At 37.1% G+C, this 9235-nt stretch overlaps 1 long non-coding RNA gene across 1 annotated transcript; it reads left to right on the top strand.

The window, feature by feature from the left end:
* The first annotated feature begins 2531 nt into the window (after positions 1–2531).
* Positions 2532–8875, top strand: LOC135324466 (uncharacterized). Its single transcript, XR_010385859.1, has 4 exons — positions 2532–2671; positions 6823–6935; positions 8537–8679; positions 8822–8875. It is a non-coding gene; the product is annotated as an uncharacterized LOC135324466 (long non-coding RNA).
* Positions 8876–9235: the final 360 nt, after the last annotated feature.

Here is a 9235-nt window from a genome sequence, read left to right as displayed (position 1 = left end):
GCTGTGTTTTGGTTCAATGACAGATTTATCAGGATCAAGGTAGGTTGATATTCCAGTAGCTTGGACTGAGGAGACATTCAGGACCACAAGGTATACACCAAAATAGTCTATGTCTTTAAAAAAAATAGGGACAGGTGTTAGTACTGACTGCACTACTCACTCCATAACTATCTGTGATTATGTGATGCAGCTTTGAAAATGGAAAAATAGTTCTTTGTCAGGATATTTACATGCAAGGTACATTATATCTGCATGCATTAAATGATTTAATGTACTCTTTGAAGGAGAAATGCCTTTTGTGGATTTCAGCTTTATGATCATATTTGTCCAGGAAGAAAAAAGACATGGACGTACCTTGAAACCTCCCTGATTATCAGTTGGTTGGGTAGAGACATCAAGCTAAGAGACCAAGGGAAAAAGAGATCTTTATGAGGCTACATTGAAATGGAAGTAGATTTAACGTACATTTTCTTTCATTCCTTCACCTGTGTCTCTTATATATGTCTGCAAGTATGCTCTCTGTTTTGGGTAGTTTTGAAATACTGAGAAAAATGGTTGTGTATCAGCCTACAACAATTGTTTTTTCAAAACAAAGCCACTGAAATTGTCTAGGTCTCAACAGTTTAGGTTTAAATTGCTTGAAATTGTTTGTAGAAACCTTTAGAGATTCAGCATTTTTTTAACACTTGAAAATTTCTGGGGAAAAAAAGCAGAGATCTAAAGGAATGTTAAAAATATTAAATAGCTTTATTTTTTTACATGAACAGTCCATCACAACCTGACTAAAATAATGACATTTATTGTCACTGAGCATGTTATTTAGGGTAATTAAAAACAATTGGCCAAAATATTTCATCCTTTTCTACAGAAGGTTTTGTTTGCCACAGGCTCAGACAGTCAACAAAAACTGGAAAAAATGCAGCCTTCTTGGGAGAATTTGTGGGCATTGCTGATGGCCTTGCAGAAAGAAGGGTTTTTTTTGTCAGTTTTTCTTTGCTGGAGGTTTATGCAGACTTTAAAAGTAGTATTGTGAAGCCTCAAAAGGACTGACCATCGTAGATACACTATGATGATAATTTATTATAACTTGAGAGAATCGGGGTCCTATTTCATGGAGCATTATGTAGCTAGAGAAGAAGTTAGCCCCCTGCTCAGAGGCTGTGCGAGCTAGAGGCAACTGCGCAGTAGTTTGTGCAGTGTGGTTCAGTCCTGTCTTCTAGAAAGAGAGAACAGGCCAGGTGCCTTAAGGTCTGCAGAAAATTCACTGGTAGAAACTGTTAATTGCTAGATAATATTGCAATTTCCATGACTGTATTATGTTATAATAAAAGCAATGCTTGTGGGTTTCTGTCAAACACTGCAGTGCTATGTGTTTCTTCTGAAGTCATCTGGAGTTAGTATCAACAATGTAAATATAGAAAGAGGAAAACTCTCTTTTGGCTTTTATGCACTGGAAGTTTTTTCACAAGCCCATCAGAAATTGTTTCTGGTTTCATACTTGTCCCTACTCATATAAAGATGGAGATTGGTGGAAATAAATAATTGGGAGCACAAATGGTGCCATTTAATATAAACCCACTGTTAAAAAACACTTATGTTGGTTGTGTTTCACACAGAATTATTCATTCCTTTTCATTGTGTCTAATACTTCTTATACAGCCAGCAACTTTCTCTTCTTTTAGTGATAATCATTAATCTTTTTATTTCTGATATGTTAATGGAGCACGGTTCAATAGCACAGTTGTCATCCCAAATACCAGTCCTGGGCAAATGTCAGAAAGGTATGATGAGGCTCCCAAGCTCCCATTTTTTTTGTCTCTGTATGTCAGATTTTTAAAACTGTTTGGTTAATTGTTATACATATGACCAGTATGCCTTTTTATATATTTCCTTTAAATGCTAACAAACTATTTTATTCTAACTAGCTGGACTAGTGTCTAACAAGCTAGATGCTCAGGGGATATAATAATTTCAATTTGCTAATAAAATACTATAATATATATTATTTAGTTTTAATAATTCATTTACTATGTTATTTGCTATCAGTGTAATGTATCTTCCAGTCTTTTTTTTAATATAATCTTATTTTTTTAGAACTTAGCTATGTTAGTCCTTTGCTGTTTTAAACTGTTTTTTTTTTCCTCTAGGGGGGCAAAAATTGCCTCATTTTCATTAACACTGGAAATATGCTAGTTACACATTAGCAAGCCATCCATTACCCATTATTTAAATAATTTTGCTCTTGTAGCCACATTAAATCACTGAAGCAGTTGTAATTTTACTTGCTAGTCTGACAGTTTTGATGTTACGTCTATGTTCCCTATCTGATTTCAGTTGTTGACCATGAATCGAGTAGCCATAAACTTTACATGACTTTTCCCTTTGAGAGCAAGAAGTTTGCTTTAAAAGGGGGAGGGGAAAGACCTAAAAGGGCTAAAGGAAGCTGTTTTTTATAATACATCACCAGAGAGCTGACATATTGACAACCGGCTTTGTTTCCGAAGCCAGAGTTTAGTTCTGGCAGAGAGAGGGACCCTACTGAAGGATGGAATCTGTCCAACTGCACCTCCCTTCTCGGCAGCTGACAACCACCTGGGAATAAAAGTACTCCGGGAAGAAGAAAGAAGGGCATAAAATACACTTGGCTATGATTTCAATGAAGGAGGACAAGGTACTTGTTGATTTTTGGCTGGCTTTGAAAATCTCCACGACTGCCTAAGAGTAAAATGCATGTGTCATTTATTACAAAGTCTCTGTAGTCCTTATTTTTAACTTTTGCCTAAAGTGATAGGTGAACTATATACCAGAGGGCTTGCAGAGACAGAGGCTTGAAAAGGGCAGGTATACCTTTGGGAAAGATTTGGAGGAGCTTGGTTCATATCATATATTTCATAGCGAGTTAGCTGAGATATGTGGCAAGTGACAATTTGAGCAAGAAACTGCTGAGAAAGACAATGTTGTAGGTACTTTCTGAAGGTTGCCCTTATCCCAAAGGGTAGATCCAATATAGCAACTGGCAACCTTCCCCAAAGCAGAACTGTCCCAGACATAGCTGGATGTTATGTTCAGGACTCATTAATTCATGTGAAAATACTTAAAAGTATGTCTCACATGGCATATTAATGTCTTTAACACAAGGGAAGGCACGTTCAAATACATCCCAGCTGTCTATATCAAAATTTCTTCTCTGTGTTTTTCTGTCTCCTTGTATTAGTGAAAGAGTTTTTCTTTGTGGGTTTTTTTTTTAATGCAATGACAGTAGATGTTCTTTGAGTACATACCTCCTGATCAGTTGTCAGTGTCTCAGTGACATTGGGTTGCGAGTCTCTTCCTCATAATGTGTTGTGCTCTTCTGAAACTTGAGAGTGCATATGTTGATGGAAGACTGGATGCTGAAATAAATGAGTCTGCTGATTCTAATATTAAAATTAAATCACTTGTAATTCTTGGAAGCTGTATAATAATTCATTTTTCAGAATTTGGTTTGTTTATTCTTATCTTATACACAAACCGTCTGTGTCCCGGGCCCACAAGTAGAGCTGGATAAGGCTTCTTAGAGAATAACAGACCCAATCAATTTTATGATTCTTCTTTATACAAATCTTAAAGATGAGCTTAATTTGAAAATCATTATCTGAATACAGAAGAATATTCCCAAATGTAGGCAAGTCATCAATTGCACTCACATGTCAACCGTCAGGTCTTCTCCTATGTCATATTTTGGGAATTTTCTGACAGAACAGATTTTGTTTGTTTAGTATTAATTCTGCAAAGTTAAAACTGTGCTCAGAAGTAATTTGTTTAAAGAATATGAAATAAGAACCTGTGGCACTGCTAGATTTCTAGAAGCTAATGTGTGATGTGAGATCTCAAAAACCCATGCTCAATCCTTATTCCATTCAGTCACTCTCAGTAAATGCCACAGGCTGTGACTATTAGCTATTTTGGGGCAAAGAGTGGATGTCTGCCAATTTCTCTTGGTGGAGTTCTACTTTAACAAATTGAATATTCATTAGTTACAATACAGGAGGGAGAAGAGAAAAAATACACACTATGACGGAAAAAAACAGTGGGCGTGAGAAGGAAAGAGGGAGGGAGAAATGAGAGCTAATTCAGTGGCAGTGAAGGCATGCCCCAGGGACATAACAGATCCTTTGAATTTAACCAGTTAATGTTCATAAAGAAGACAAAGACTAAGATTTCTAAAATGAATTATTAGCTCTGATAGCTTGCCTTAGACTTTTCCTTGAGAGCTCTTGAAAGGATTTGCCCAAATTAGTTATAAAAATGTTGCCCTGAGTGGAAACATAAAAAGATATTTTGTAATATTGACATTACTTGGATACTAAGTGTTTTTTACTAATTGGTTTACATTAGATGCAGGTGTGTTTTTTTAAAAAGACATATTACAGCTCTGATATAGTATTAGATGCAATGAACCAGCTGAAGGAAATGGAACCAGACTCTCAAACAGATAGTATATCTCTTCCATGTTTTTAAGTGATGATAACTGAATTAAGCTTTTGAGTTGGGGGAGCAAGGGGAGAGTGATCATACTATATGATTAACAATGAAAAAGCATGATATTCTCTGTTTCCTTTTTTAATTTTATAAATGAAAATATGTTATTCTGTGTAAAAGGAATTCACAAGCTTGTATAGAAAATCAGCATTTATGTAAATAGTAGACAGTACTGTAATACTTTTCCTAGATTTTTTGAAGTTAAAATTTGTGTCTTATACAGTGTACTGCTTTTTTGTCTAAATATGTACATAGTGAGACTATACTGCTTGGTATTTAATCACAAGAGAATTTGATCACTAATATAGTCACTACATGAACAGTTTATATGTGTACAGTTAGTTCACTGAATAAACATGAGTAAGATTTTTTCTAATATGTGCAAGATTTTTAACATGGTCTGGCATTGAAAAAAATTTTGGCAGTGGTCTTGAATGATTATGATACCCCTGAATTGACAGTAAAATCTTACTAGTGATATGAGATTGTCAGTAGAGTAAAAGGAGCATACTTTCCAGATTTCAGAAAGTATAGATATTGTTATACGAGAAATAACTCATATATTTAACCAATGCATCTGGGTTTTTTTTTTCCCCTTAAATTCTCAGGTAATTCATTATTAATCTCATTCAGGAAGCAATTATTTTATCTTGTTGACTACAATTGCATAGTGATTATTTGCTTTTTTCAGTCTTGAGCCATGAAGCTGCAAGTGCTGCCAATGTGAGAGATTTTACGCACATGAATTAGGTTTGGGAAATTATGCCTATGAGTGTGTGCCTATACCAAAGGCCAGGGCACAAGTGCTGCAGAGTAGTATGGTCTTGAGTAGTAGAAACTTTCAGGGGCTCTTCCTCAACATGGAAGCAGTCACCCTACTCTGGTTGAAAATGACTGGTATGTCTGTTCAGAGATAGCAAGTTGCTCATAAAAATGCTGACTTAACCTTAATTTCAGTAAGAGTGATGAATGGATAGTATGCTAGAAAACAGCTAAATATACAAGCCTTGAGAATGGAAAGGCTGATATTCTCTGCAGTTGCTCTGCTTATTACGCTTGTTTTAAAATGAGGAAGTTGGTCACCATCACTTCCTTTCCTTTTTGGTTCTGACAAGTTAGAAATGCCGTTGACAGCCTATATGCAAGCCAGAGTGGCCCCGAGAACACCATTTCAGACCCTTCCCAGAAAATGAATGTCAGCTATGTAGTGTCATGCATAAATCAGTTATTAGGCTGAAGTCATTGCTCAGCTGTTTCATTATGGCAGAAATGATTCTGGCAGAAATGAAGCAAACTTTTGCTTCAGCATTGGTTTCTGAACCCAATTCAACCTCCATGAGGCTTCCCTTCAAGCTCCTTTTTATAGCAGCATCAGCATAGCAATATCGTTATGGTTGAGGGAACATTTTCATTATAAGCCCCTGTGCCCAAGCATTTATGACTTTCAAGAAAAAATACTATGACTGAAATTTCCTATACTTGTTTTTATCCCATGGATAATTTATAACAAAATAAATAAATAATAAGTGCTGTAATTATGTTTGGTCACATTAGTGAATTACTCAAGCATGAAAAGATTTTATTTTGGATGCTTAAACAATTCCCTTTACATGCTTATTGCTTTAAAACTTTATTTCCCAGTTTTAAATAATTTTATTTTAAAACCTCATGTCTCATGGAGAAATTCAGACATATGAAATTCAGAAGGTTTGAAGAATGAAGAGTTGCCAGTTAGTTAAAAATCGTTGTAGATAGTGGTGCAGTATGGCTATGTATTGCTTTACAGGTATGCATAGAGTGGCAATTAAACCAGTGAGGATTTACCAATCGCTGGTAAATCCTCCTCAGCGTAGTACCTTTGCACAAGGGAAGGGGCAAGAGAAACACTTGCACGCTCTGATGCAGTCCTTGCAGTCCTTCCTGAAAGCTACTGTGCTATGAACTCATCCTGAGAGTGCATCGTGCATTGCACTCCTGCTCCTGCTGCCGAAGCCCAGACCGTTTGCACATAAACAGACCAGAAAGAAAGCACTGTTGGGTGAAGAACTGGACGAGAAGGTGGTCTGGCTTATGAGCAGGAGATCCAAAGATGTAAAAAGGAGCCTAAAAAGGTGGTACACTGGAGTTGGAAATGACACAGCAGAATGAAGAAGAAGGTATAAAGTGGCTAGGAGGTCTTTCTGACATGTAATAAACCCTGTGTTTGATGATAATTAACCACTGAAAAATTTAATGAGCTATGGTGGATTTTCCATAACTAGAATTTTTTTGACAGTGGATGTTTTTGCTTTCTTCCAACAGGAATGGAAGCAGGACAGTCCTATGGCTTGTGTTTAGCATGCAATTGGGATAGATGATCATCTTGGCTTTCCTGGCCATAAGATCTATTGATGAATGGCACACCTTTCCACCAGGTAATTTCTTTCCTAGCAAAAGGGAAAGTGAATGAGCTTTACACAATGCTTTTATATATGTGTATAAAAAAATTCCACAGTACACTTGATGCTAAAAAATCCTTCAATGGAATGATATCTTGTCAGAGAAAGCCAGTTTCTCTAAACAGAAATTTTTCATTCGAACTCTTCAATTCTGATAGAATTCATTTAGTGTCACATCTGACAGAACTTGAGTCTGCCTGCCTACCAGGCAGATTTTGAAATCTTCCTGCATTACTGCCAAGCTCTCTGCCTGGCTCCGCAGCAACCCTGCTGGCAGGCTGACACACAGTTCGCTGCCCGTAAACCCTGGGAATGTCCCTTTCCCTGCTCGTGGCGCCCCCACCGCTTCCCGTGCAGGAGCTCCTCCCAGCCAGGGTCTATTCCCCTTAGAGCAGCAGTTCCAAAAGCTTGTTTTGCTTTGCTGATCAGAAGAAAACCAAATTTTAATGTATGAACACTTCCATAAGCAGTTCTCCACACCGCTCTGTTCATAAGTTGTTTCAGACGCAATTCTACTCTGTCAAGAAAAAATTCTGTGCTTTAAGGTCAGATAATTATATTTAAGTCTTTAACCCTCTCCTTCTCCAGCTGTTGTCATGCTCTGACCTTCTGTGGCCTACAGAGATATTTTTTCAGGTTCTTATACCAATATTGTGTGCTTCATGACTGACATCTATCTCTGTCATTGGAGACACTAGATTTCAATGCTATTACTGGGAGGATTTTTCTGATGTGTTTTTCAGGCATTAGGTACATTAATTAGAAAAAATTCAGATTTACCTGGAACTATAGAAAAGAACGAGCAAGACCTAAGGAGAATATGACAGACGTGCAATTAAAGTGAAAATAGAGACAGAGAAATAGGAGCTGAAATGCAAACAAAGGAAAAAGATTTTGTTTCTTGGGATCTGGTTTGCTCTGGTATATCGTAACTTGAAATGAATTTGCAGAGAGCTTCAAACTGATCTGACCTTTGAAAAATTCGGCTGCCTGACAGTCACAGCATGTGTTGTTATTAACAGCACATAACAAAAAACTGCAGAAGGAGCACGGAGTAATGCCGGAGCAGGGAGAGAAATTCAATAAGGAGTGCTTATAAATCAATGTCACGAATGTGGGCTTGAATTCACAATGAGAATATTGGAAAACAAGTGAAGGATAGTGTCAGGCAGTGGAAAGAAAAGGGAGATGTAGGAAGCTCTTCTTCCCCCAGTTCCCGGAGTGCCCTGCTGTTCTGCAAGGGCTTAGAAGCAAGGCAGTTCCTAAATCCCCAGCATTTTGGGTGCCAGAAATGTAGCAAAAAGAGTGGGAGCAGGTCTAGATACAAAGGTAGGATGAGAAGATGTATTTCATTTCCTGGCGAGATTTAGTAGCAGTCACATGCTAAGAGGTATTTCTGTCTCAGAGACAGATTTTTCCCGTGAGCTGATACATCTCCATCCCGAGCCAGTGAACGTAAAGCATGACTGACTTCTTAGGAGATAAGAACAGGTAGTGTTTTCCCCAAGAGTCTTAGAGCTCGTATAGTCACTTAGTGTCTGATTTAGCAAAGCAAGTAAAGCCTTTTTCTTCCGTAGGACTTTCCTAAAAGGATAACCGGTGTTTTGTCTGTTATGAGGTCTGGTGGTGTTACCCCAACGGAAGGCATCTCTGCCCTGAAGCTATGAAGCACCACACAGGCCACAACTACTTCACTGCCTGCTTATCCTGCTGCTGCACTGTGAGTGAGCGAGTTTCTCTTATCTGCTGTCCAAATTAGCATTGAGTAAGATCTTATCAAATTTACAGCGCTGTGAACATGAAAATCAGTTTCAGGAAAATCCTAAATAAGGTAATTGATTATTTTCATTTCTTAAAACCAGGAAAGCTCATATATGGATGTTTGCTAGAGACATCGCACCGTTGCTCCAAAACCTGAGTGTCTTATGTTTTCCAGCATGTTTTGCAATTGTGAACCAGAATTTTTAATGAGGTACTTTATTTTAATTTCTTTAGGACCTTTATTTTAGATAGCTATAAAATAGAATATCACTGAATTCTATTTAATATGATCATTTAAAATGCATTGCAGTGCAAGATAAAATTATCTGTTTTCAACAAATTGTATTATAATTTATTTTTAATATAGTGCACTAAAATGATATTGCCATAGAAATTATGTCTATGTACACACACTAAATAGTTATATAGCACTATGAAATACAGCCCATTAAGTTATTGGTATTTTTTTCTGATTGTAGCTTTGTTAAACATCACAAACTATCCATTGATTTGAG

This window comes from Dromaius novaehollandiae, chromosome W (assembly GCF_036370855.1).
Source record: "Dromaius novaehollandiae isolate bDroNov1 chromosome W, bDroNov1.hap1, whole genome shotgun sequence".
NCBI lineage: Eukaryota > Metazoa > Chordata > Aves > Casuariiformes > Dromaiidae > Dromaius > Dromaius novaehollandiae.
Note: the sequence above shows the minus strand (reverse complement) of the source record. Positions and strands in the feature narration are given on the sequence as shown.